This window comes from Lygodium microphyllum, unplaced genomic scaffold, assembly GCF_053477565.2.
Source record: "Lygodium microphyllum isolate KBCC unplaced genomic scaffold, Lygodium_microphyllum_v1.1.10 scaffold_57, whole genome shotgun sequence".
NCBI classification, from domain to species: Eukaryota; Viridiplantae; Streptophyta; class Polypodiopsida; order Schizaeales; family Lygodiaceae; genus Lygodium; species Lygodium microphyllum.
Window position 1 is genome coordinate 732967 of NW_028229540.1, and position 12453 is coordinate 745419.

The window sequence follows — 12453 nt, forward strand, 5'->3', positions numbered from 1 at the left end:
TCTTTGGCACCACCACTATAGGTGATAACCATGTCACCTTCTCCAAAGGATAAATAAATCCCACTTTCAGAAGTTTATCCAACTCCTCCTTAATAGCCTTTGCATAATTTGGATTCATCCTGTATCTCTATGAAATAATATGAACTGCATCTTTTTTTAGGTTGATCATGTGCATACAAAACCTAGGATCCACTCCTTTCATATTAGTGTAAGTCCATGCAAAAATATCTTTAAATTCTTGTAATAGCTGACTCAGATCTATTTTGAACTGGCCTTCCACATGAACACTAACTTTGACCATCTGAGGATCCTCTGTAGAACCTAAATTAAGATCTTGTAAATCATCTTCTTAGACTCTTGCTATTTTAGCCATCTACTCCTCAAAAGCCTTTTATGCCCGAATAGTTTGTTGAATATGCATCTTCTCCTCCTATTCAAATAACTTCTTGTTTATGTCTTCCTCTTCTGAATCTTCCTATTTACTCTCATTCTGTTGTTGTGAAGCTTCAGGTTTCTTATGCCCCCTTATAATGTTCCAAAATTCTAATCACATCTATATCAAAAACAAGTACAACTGATTCATTGACTTTAAGGAAAGAATCATCATCATCATCAACAACTTCATTCACCATGTTAATACCATGTGCATACAAGGCTCTAGCTTCTCTGGGCAAAGTTGCATTTGGCACCATATTCATATGCACTTTCTTCTTCTCTTCCTGATTGTAATTTTAGCAGCTCCCCAATCCTGTTTGACATTTTCTTATTTGAACCAAGGCCTTCCCAACAAAATTGGATAAGGGCTGTCTCCTTCATCCATTTTCAAAACCACAAAATTCACAGGAAAGGTAAGTCTTGAAACAAAAATTTGCTGATTTTGGAGAATTCCTAGAGACGGAATCCTCCTCTGATCTGCCATCTTCAGTTGAAAATGAGCTTCTTCTAACTCAGGTAGCTTTAATTTGGTATACAGGAACTCAAGTAAAATATTCACGCGTGAACCTCCATCCGATAATGCTCCCTGAATCTCCTATTCCTGAAAATTAACAGTGATTTTGGGCACTTTGTAGTCCACATCTTCAGCTTCAATCTGACATGCTTCAGGTTCATCCACCTATTCTTTCTCCTCACTCAAATTTTGGAGTACCTATCTTTTAAATTCAGGAACCAAACTTAAAATATGATCCATTGTAACTGTGGTATTCCTCAAAACTTCAGCTATAAACTGAGTCTCCCTTGTTTCTTGCTGCTGAATCTCCTCCTGAATACTTAATTGTATATCAAGAATTTGCTACTGCAATTTTTGTTGACCATAGTCAGTTTTCTGACTCTTCTAAATTTCCTTCAAACATCCTTGTCTAACATGTCTTTGATTCTCCCAATACTGAGGATGTTTCATTCCTTATGGGATATAATAGGATCAACCACATACTTTCCACCTGATCTTGTAATAACCAGAACTGATGCTAGTTTTTTAGGAATCTCCTCCATTTGGATGCAATTTGAACAATCACATTGTATCTACAAAACATTGAGATAGTCCCCTTGTTTTTTTCACAACATAGGTTCATTAACTTGCCTTGCTTCCTCCGCAATGACTACATTAGCTTGTGGTGGCCTATTCTATTGTGCCTGTGCAGGTGGTCTCTGATTGTTATATCTAATAATAGTAGGAATGCCTCTCTTCTCTTTGTGTTTACACCACAATGAATAATTAGGACCCTGCCTGTGATTCATTTCTCCAAAGTATGTGCATGGGTCATCATTCAAATTACCATCCTTGAGGATTAGGTGGTCCCGAGTTATTTCTCCCCTGAAATCTTCTAGGTGGACCTTCCATTGCTCTATTTCTATCTAGTTCTACTGCATTTGCAACTAGTGTATTTACCCTTGGCACTTGTTGTCTTGGGTTTGCCCTATTGTTAGGATTATACCAACAAGTAGCATTTGTGTACCCATGCTTCTGGCATGTATTACAATATAGTTTGTCCTTCTTCTGATATGTCGAAATATTCCCCCATGCACCAAGAATATCTGTACTGGCTATTGTAGTTCTCAGGGATTCCTTCAACCCATTATAGAGAAATATTCCCCCATCAACTCATTGATTGGCCTTTCATTGGGTGCAAGTCTTCCATTCAAATCTAAAAACTACTGTGCATAATCCTCCACAAGGAGCCTCTTCTGTTTCATTGTTTTAAGCTTCTTCAGAATATCAGTGGGTGTTTTCCACCTTCTGAATCTTGCCAGAAATGCTATTTGTAATGCTTGTGTATCAGCAAAATGGGCTGCACCATACTATATAAACCAGTTCATAGCCTTACCCTCCAATGTGGCTGCAAATTGCTGTTTTTTCACATCATCTCCATACAATACTCCTAGTCCACTTGCTTTCCATTTTGTGCTGAATTGAGCTACATGCACGTCATGGTCTTCTTTTTTGGACTCACCCTTGAAGTTTGCAAATTTGACTTTTAGAATTGCTGGATTAGGGGGTTGTGCCATTGATCTTGGATATTGTGTTACTGCAACCTTTCTTCTTGTTGGTTTTTTAGGCAATGGTTGAAACCTTAGTTTTCTCCTTGCCTGTTTCTGAATTTGAGACCATGCTACCAGTCCCACAAATCGGTTTATGTTTCTCTCCTCCTCACCTGGTGTAACCTGTAATTGCTGATCAATAACAACATCTCATGTTGTATGACTAGGGCCTACTTTTTCAATATGTACTTCCTGATCACTCAGATAACCTAAATCCAGGATATCCATTTGACTGCCACTGCTAGACCTTTGTTGTTCTTTCTTCTTCTATTTCTCTTCATCCTCTAATTTTGCATGTAGCTTGGTATAATAGGTTCCAAAACCTTCACCCGTATATTTTTCAGCAGACATACACCATGCACCTATTCTGTCATCAGATTATTTTACTGTTGAGACCCAGGTGCACAATGTTCACAGTGATGACTGGCACAACCACGTTGATTTTTCTGTCCTCCCCTGACCAATCTAGGTGTATAACTCAGCCCATATGGTTAACGAAATTGCCAAAATAATTCCCGTTCCTCCTCTTTAGTAGTCCAATACTGAAATTCCTCAAGCCATGAATCCATTTTTGACTCTATCCTTTAACTCATGAATCTTTTGCACATATTCCATTTTGAACCATCCTGCCTGATGTCCAAAGAATAATTTACAGGATTGCCAAGTGTTAGGGGTCAAAAAGCTTCCCCTAAGTTAACCCAAAACGGACATCTCTCTGATATAAAACAAATTCAAATTACCACTAATATTCGCCTTTCTGTCTTTGTCATCACGCACCATTGAACATCACTTCAACATACGTACCAATTTTTTGTTTCATAATTCATTTCCCAATTCAGATACAATTTAAACCAAGATAGGAAACATTGTATAAGACCAATTGAGACACAACAAGATTAATCTGCTCTATATATTCCACATCTTCTGCTTAGAAAACATCGATTACAAAAATTCGTGTTCTCTTGACTCGAGCATTAATTTTGAATCATTCCTTCCAACTTCCCAAAAAGAATTCATAATCTACTCATGACTATTCATATCTGAATCATTGCAAAGGTTTAAAACTACTTAATAGACCCCTAGGTTATGCCTTAATCATGCCTTTAACATGTACATAGAAAAATGAAAGCATACTCGATGCTAGTGTCATAACGTCCCTCGATCCTCACATATCAAAGTTGGTTAAAGGGAAAATCGTCACATTTAGGTCCCCCTCTATCTCATGCTCTATTGATAGATACAGGAGGGCAACCCATACTCACATCCCCATCCGGTTAGGATGAAGGCACACATTACTCAAGGGGTTGTCAATGAAGAGTGGTTTCATCTTTGCGATGATGTCAAATAGTGTCCATTAATGAAGAGGTGTACCTAGGGAGGTGGCCAACAAATAAAAAATTGGAATTGCATGTAGAAGATGTATGTTGTAGGGGTCAGAGATGCACTAATGGAGCACAAGATACAGCATCCCAAGGGAGGTGGTTTCAAGACTACATCTTGGGGATTTCCATCATCTTGAGGAGTCAGTTGTTCTAGAGTATAGGGTACTACCACCTTTTTCACAGCCAACTTCTTGTCCCAAGGGTGTTTGCCACCTTTTCTTAGAATGAAGCCTGTTATGACATGGAATTTTTTCTTTTTTCCCATAATAGTTTCTATTATTCTTTTATTTTTCTTTTTGTTTCTATCTATTTTGTCTTATTTATTTATTTATTTATGTTCTATTTTCTTTTCTACTCTCGAGGGTGTTTCCACCTTTTCTCGAAGAGTAAGTCAGCATGACAGGGACCGAAGTCCTTTCCTCTCATGACCTATTTTTCTTTTCTTTTTTTTCAGGTAAATGGCGGAACACTATAGATTAGAACCAACATTGCCATGCCAGTTGAATTGAATAGGAGGGTAATTGAACAAAGACAAGAGGTGGAGGTAAGGGGCTAAAAGAACAATACCACATCATCAAAATGAGAATGATGGATATCAACAACAACATGAGAAGCAGTAAGAAGCGATGCTCAAAAGGGAGAGGGTCTATTGGCTTGATTGTCAGGATCATCAGGGAGGGTAACACTTCTTCAAGCAGTAACCATTAATCAGGAAGGGACACAGAGCTGTAGGGTTGACATTGAGTACCTTGTATGCGCCCATCTAACATTGTTGGAGCTTCCTTGAAAACTTAACCAAGCATGAATCATAGGTGACGACTAGGTCACCTTTCTTGAATTCTTTGTGCTTTATGAAGCTATCATGCTAAGCCTTTTGGCAAGCTTGTGTGGCTTCCATACATTGTAAGGCCATCTGTCGTATTTCATCCTAACATTTCGAGTATAGGAGGTGATGATGTAGGGACTCAACATCTCCCAAGCACTCTATGATAACAACTCACAAAGAGGGTAGTTCTAAGTCGACAAGGAGGAAGAGGACTTCATTGTTGTACACTAGTTGGAAATGTGTATGTAGCAACCTTATGGGAGGTTCTGTATGCCTAGAGAGCCTCTATAAGTCGATTGTCCCAATCACGGTGATATGCAACAATCGTTCTTGTCAAGATCAAACAGATGATGCTATTGGTAACTTCAACTTGGCCATTGACTCTTGGGTAGTACGGTGTGAACTTGCCATTGTAGATCTTGTAAAGCTTTGTCAGCTCTTCCATAATCTTATTCAGAAAGTGAGTACCTTTGTCCCAGTGAATAGCTCTAAGGGACTACCAAAGCGGGTGATGATATTCTCATACAAAAATAAGGCTATGTTCTTGCTATCATCTCGTTTAAGAGTTTGGCTTCACACCACTTGTAGTGGGAGATCAGACTCATTTGCCAAGACCCACGGAAGGATTGCTTCTTGCTTCAATTGTTTCAAGTGAGCACAAATTGCTATCTCTCACCTAGCCGACGTGCCTTCGATCTTACAGGGGTGTAGTGAGCTTACCTTGATGCCCGAATGAGTGGCCCCCTCCCTCAAACAACCTAGTAGCTCCATGATTTGAGATGCAAGGTCAAGAAACCTCAAGCCTCCACCTCTAAGCTCCATCCTCCATAGTTGTGCACAAGAGAAGAGAAGAAGAAGAGAGAAGGTGATGGAAAGCTTCTTCTCCAAGATCCCTCACCCTCACATACTCACTCCCTCACACTCCCTCTCTCAAGCACACACAAGCAAGCATGAAGGAGAGAAGAAGAGAAGAAGAAGAGACCACTTTTTCCGCACACTAAAGAATGAGCTTCTCATTCAATTTTTGAGTTTATATACAAGCCCTCAATCCCTTGGGCACCCATCCCCTTTTTTACATGACCAAGCATCTTGCCAAGGTCCTCTTTTCCTACTCCCTTCTGGTTGCCTTATCCCTTCACCTATGCCCATTTAGACTTTACAATTTGCATAGGAGGAAGCCTGGAACTCTTTTATAAAATGAATTGCATTATGCCCTATGCTTTCCTTGCTAGGATGTTTAGAGCGCCTTGCTAGAACATTGGGTCCTCTCCCACATTTTTTCTGAGCACCTTGCTAGAATATTATATACTCTCCCACATTTTTTCTAAGCACATTGCTAGAATATTCGGTGCTCTCCCACACTTTTTCTGAGCTTTCCTTCTCCTCCACTTTTCTTGCTTGGGCAGAATGAGCTTCTCTATTCACTTTTTGACTTGGGGTTCCTTAGTCTTCCTCTGCTTCTTTTTGGGCTGCATGGTCCGTAACATGTCTGTAACATTACCCCTCTCTCTCCTAGATGAGTGTTAATCCCATGGCACTTGCGGGTCTGAGTTGATGAGGGTTCGGTGATTTGAAGGGTGGTGGTGTGAGTTGATGATGATGGGGCCTTGTGGGGATTGGCCCTGGGGAGAAACTGATCACATGATTAAGGTGGTGGAGGCCAAGAGTGGATCGAGTGGATGATGGGGCCTTTGAAGTTGGTGGTTTGCATTATTTGTATTTACCTGTAAAGAAAAGAAGATGCAGTGCTTGGGGGTGTGTTTACCTTACCGTGTGTGCATTGTGCTTATGGTAGTGGAACTAGGAGTTGGGTCGCCTGGGTCGAAGCCTCGGTGTTGTCCCACACTTGAGGACCCAGTTCTTGCCTAAGGGGGTTCAATGAGTGTGGCTTGGGGAGACATGTCTAACCATAGGGCGAGTGTGACCTCCCTAGGTATGTCCTACCCTTGATGTTCCCTAAGCATGATGTGGGGAATTAAAATGGGCTAGGGGGTTAGGGATAGAGCAGTCGGCTGTGATCGAAGCCACCATATGTGCCTAACTTGAGGACCACTAAGTGCAATGACTATGGCCTACATGTAGTGAGATGATTTGGTTGCTTTTCTTTTCGTGATCTCTTATTCTTTTCTCTTCTCTTCTCTTTTCTTTGTCTTTTCTCTTTTTTTTTCTTTCTCTTAAAAAAAAGACAAAAATCTAATCTTCATCATCATAGTCATGAGACGGAGGAGTTGGGGGCTTAAGAGATTTGTTAAGGAATCTCCAGCTTTGCATGCATCCTTTGAGGTTCATTCATGCCTGAAGAGAAGTAGTGGAAAGAAATGGATGCTTATAGTGAGTGAAGTGGCTATCATTCATATATTCTAAGAGAGCTAAACAAAAAAAGAGAAGAAGGGCAGCCCGCATCATTAACCTAGTCATAGCATAGCTATCTGTGCCATTCGAATAAAACAAGAGTGGTAGCAGGTGGTACTCTTGTGATGTACGCTCTTACTTTAATAGTACCCTAAGTAATCTAAGATAATTACATGTAAGGTTGGGCTTGGGCATGAACTGAATTCATTAAGGAAGTGGGCTATGGAATCATATAGATATTACAGCATAAAAGTGAGGGCGTCCTCAGGCTTGGTGGCATTGACATTGTATGTGTTGGGGAAGTCATATCAACCGTGGATGTCTAGATTGTAATCCACCCCTACCCTTCTTGGATATGGCATGAAAGCAGGGTTATTTCTTTCAAAAGGTAGGGTGTTACAAAATGATATCTAGGTGTCTGTGTTGCCTTCCCAAATTTGCCTCCTCCACTTTGTTGGCACTCATAGCCCTTCACTATTTTGGGCACTTTATGGACTTTGTTCTCCCAGTAGTCTAGATCCTTTGTTCCCCATTGGTTAGGATTTCTCTCTCTCTCAGAGGTCCACCTATCTCTCAACCTCCTTCCGACATTGATCACCTCTTCCACCACTTTGGTTGATAATACCTTGCTCAATGCAATGGGGAATCAAAAATCAAAGTCAAACGGTTCACGTTATTCTCTCTCTGATCCCAAAATATGAGTTTAGCATTATAGTTTATTAGGAAGCAGTCTTCTCTTGGTGGGATGGGCGTTGCTAGCATTATTGTCAACCTTCTTCATGCTTGCTCTAGCATTTGCTTCCTCTTCTTTTTGAGCTCGGTTTTCCTAGTAGTAGGGGTGTTGACTTGCTATTGCTCTTCAGGTTGTGGGAAAGGAGGTTGTGGGACTAGCGCCTCCTCTTGTTGTCCCATTTCAAAGTGTTCTACCTCTTCCTCCTCCCTGTGTTCCTATGGTGCTCCTTCGGTGAATCCCAAGGCATCCACTTCTTGCATCTTCAAGCCTGCCCTCAAAAAATAATTTCTCTAGTCTTGTAGGCTTAAGTTGACTCATGTTGCTTGTGGTGGCATATGCAGTCCCTGCGCGCAATCCCCAACTTTCTTTTCAATGAATCAACAGCCTCCCCTTCTTTCGTTTGGGTGACATCCATGATAGTGTTGAGGAAGGTGTTTTGTTGGGTCTCTAAGCTCAATTGTGCAGCCTCTACCTTGCTCTCTGCAAGCACCTTGTCCCATTTTTCACGAGCTAGATGGCATGCTAAGTCTTGTACTCATCTTCCACCTCTAGTTGTCTATTCTTTTGCCTTCTTTTTCGTTTCTTTGAAGCTTTCTCCCTACCTTTGAGCTAGGATCATCATCCTCTGCTCTTGTTCCTCAATTTCCCTCTCCAATCTCTTCTGCTCCTCACTAGCTCTAAGGTGACCTTATTTTTTAAATTTTCTATGTCTTTTTTATACCTTTGTGCTTTCTCCTCTCTTGTTGCTTCCAACCAACTCTGTGGCATCCTGGACATTTTTCATCTCCCCTTGCAGCACTTCATACAATATTACTAGCTTTTCATTCAGTTGTTGCAGGCTCATGAGAGCCTATGTTTCTTCAGCGAGCTTTACTTGCCACCCTTCTTCTCCTCCTTCCTTGGCCTTGAGCTCCTCCTTTAGCTCATTTATCTCTCTTTGACACATGGCCACTTGGTAGGTTCTTTCTAGTTGCAAGGCTATCATAGTCTCCTTTTTAGCCTCTAATTGAGCAACAAATATTTTCCTTTCTTCTTTTTCTCTCTCAAATTGTGATAGAAGTTCTTGAACATAGTTGTCATAGTTCATGGACGATGGTAGTGTGATGGGGGTAGTGGTTGTGGATGTTTCAATTTTATGCGTATTAGGTTCCTGCATCGACTCGATATCTACTTTTCTGTTGGTCTCTTCATCCCTATCATTGGAACTCCTACATCTCCCTCCTGGGCCATTTCTTTGTTGACCAAAAATTGCACCCATGCCATGATGTTGCTGGCATTGACTTTAGGTGTAGATCCCTAGGTGCTTGTGGTTGTTGGGGTGGTTGGCACTAGGCTGGCTAGAAGTGGGTGCAATAGGCCTTTACCCTTGCACTTGGGTACTAGTACTGGGGCCTTTGTGTCTAGGTGGGCTCATGGCAGCCAGCTCTTTTTCCCTTGAGGACTGCTCCACTGATAGGTGCAGATGGCCAGGTCTATGTCTTCTTCTTCTTTCCTCCTTAACTCATCAGCTTTTTCCTCTCCTCTTCAGCCCTCTTGAATTCCTCTTTTATTATTTTTGCCTCCTCCTTTTGTCTTTTCTTTCTTCTGTCTTCGGTGCTTTTGGACTCTCTTTGGGACCTTTGCAGGTCTGTTCTCTCTTTCTTCCTGCTCTCATGTTCGTCACTCTCCTTCCTCTCACTAGATTGTTCCTGCTCTTGGTAGGGGAAGGGGACCTGCCTGGTGTCTCGCCAACTCCCTCATATTTTTGCACTTGCCCCAAAGCCTCTTTGATGACGACTATCAATGCCCCTCCAAAACCCAATGGTTGAGGCCTTTGATGACGACTTCTTCCTTAATTTGGAGGTTGGGGATTCTCCATCCACGAGTCTTCCACTTGTGGCTAGTGCCTTTGCTGAAGTTTCTATTGTCTTCTGCATGAAGTCATTCAAGTTTGCTTAATCCAGGGATTTGGCTACAATGATCTCCAACATAGGCACATTGATTCGGCTCATCAATGCATTGTACCTATGATTGGAAAACAATGCATGGACCATCTTTGCTTGCAATTGGACTTCTAGATCTGAGAGGTTGGCAAAGGTTGATGATGTCATTGGTGTAGACTAGGATCTTGTCCATCCCTAGCATATCATATACGTCTCTTTTGGGCCGTCTCTTGACCTTGTTGGGCAAGCTCAATGCTCTCTACACCAACTCGGGGCTCAACTCGATCTCCACCTGGCAGGTTTTATTTTCTTGACATCATTATGGTGCCGCGGTTCCTGTTGAAAGTTTGGAGGAATTCCATGCACTTCTCATACTCCATGGCTTGGCTGACTTTCTCTAAGTACTTCTGCAAATTGCATTGCTTCACGATCTATTTTACGGCCTATTCCTTCATGGCCACATCCTCCAAGTTCAGGACTCTAAACCTGAACTAGTTGAAGGCCCTCGTCTCCACTAAGAGGCCATATTTAGCTTGTTCCTCTTTCGAGAATGGAAGTTTGTTGCTCTTCTCCTAGCCTGCCATTGTGGGTCCTTGTCATAACACCATAGTTCACCATTAGTTTTCTTAAGATAACGAGTAGAGAGTGATTGTGTGCTTATAGAAAAATGAAAAGCTTGTGTAGAAAGAGAATTTTTCTTCACAATTCACATAATCCAATAAACAATTCACCCAATCTAATGAAGGTCCATGAGAATTTTCTTAAAGTAAGTTTGTTTGTCCATCTTACCACTTTTTCCACCTTACCCCCTCCCCCTTTGGAAATGAGAAAAATACTTCCTAAGATTAGAGGTTGAAGGGATAAGACCATTTAGCGCATGCTCACGATGTTTCTCTTTTACATGAGCCAAGCCTAGAATTTCAGGTTATACTCCATGTTAGCGTAGTGGTTCATGTCAACAGGTTGGAAACTTATATGAGTGATGTAGGTGAGGACATCCCCATTAGGAAATCACCAGAGCCTATTCTACTAGCAATGTGTAACTCCTCCTTTGTCAAATTGCGATCTAGGTAAGGGTGAGTCATGATATGCTCTTTGAGGGGCCGGTTGAGAATGGTGGTCAATACCCTATGGAAGGTTGGGGCTACGTAATTTGGGTCATATTACGAGGTCTTGATTGCATGTCTTTGCTACGCATTGATCATGATCTGGTAGCCCTCTTACTCTCATTGAAGTCGAAGAGCATACCATTGTCAGAAGAAGAAAGAGGAGTCGTTGTTGGTAGCCAGTTGTTTCAGCTTGCAATTTCTTGGTTGGTGGCAAAGACCGTGCCCTCATCATAAGACGTAATGAGGCATTGCTTATGTGCTTGTTCGTGGGAAATCTTGGTGATAATGAGTTCCTTAGCTGCCTAGGGAACCTTGGTAAATACAAAATTTGATTCTTCCCATGAGTGAGGTAGCGTGTGTACTTTCGTTGCTAAAGGCTCATCTAAAAGACCTAGGTCTAATTAGTCATAACTTTTAGCAAGTGTGGTAAACGTGGCATCCAAATGCCAAAGGCAACCAACCATGTCATCCTTGTATTTTTAGCTAAGTCTACGGCTAAGGTAAAGATTTATTGTCATTTGTAAGAGGGTTTAAGACCTACTGGAGGCTGGGGTTTTGACTAGACTCGACAACTCAACATCTGACATTTGCGGTTGCGGCTGTTTTTGAGTGTGCGGTTTGGTTCCTCATGCACTAAGCGTGGTTTGAGATTATACAGTTGTGCTGCTAGATGTTTTTGAGGCTTGAGTAGCACTAGCAATGCTGGGTTGGGTCAGTTTGGAGTCAGCAAACTCTGGTTTTAGTCGATAAACTCATTGAGGCTGTGCAAGCTTAACATTGTTGCACTCTATGGGCTTCGTAGCTTGAGATTTTTACGGCTTTAGTGCCTAATGCATCATGCGGCTTTGTGTGGTCGAGTTTGAGGGTGGCATTTGAATAGTGTCATTGGTCCTCTTGGTTTTAGGCACCCATATCCAAGCATTGCCCTCATAATAGCCTTGCGCTTGCAATAAGATTTTGGGGACCCATCTTGGCTTGATCATTTGTTGGTGTCTATAGTTTCTCTGTTGCCTCCTAGGTTTTGAGTATGAGTTCCTAGGCTTGTGAAGTCATGATTGCATGTTCCTAGGTGGCAACCCTTGATGTTTAGGCACCCATTTGAACTATTGTTTAGGGGCCTTAGCTTTGATCTCAGAGATGTGCTGACAGTGTGGTATGGAGGGTTGTGACAAGTCTCGACCCCCCTCCTTAGACTTGGTGGTGGGTTTCTCAACTAGTGGCCTCACGAGCTTTGATGGAGCTACATTGTGCCCTTGCTGAAAGCTGTGACTATTCGTACATTGCTGATAGTAAGGTGAATATCTGTGGCTCATAGTCAACATTATAATGTGCTTACTTTTTAAATGAGTGTCCTAAAAACGATTCCTTACCAACATCTTTTGTGTTCAGTAGCACATAAAAGATTATGGGTATGCTTTCAGACTCGATAGAGGCTACAACCTTGCACTTTCCTAAAAGGGCATATGAATGGCCCCCAAATGGGCTAAGTTTAGAGTTGGTGGGTTGTAGTCGTGGGTGACCAATTTGAGTGCAATGATAGTGAGTTAAGATATTAAAAGGGTTGTAGTCGTGGGTGACCAATTTGAGTGCA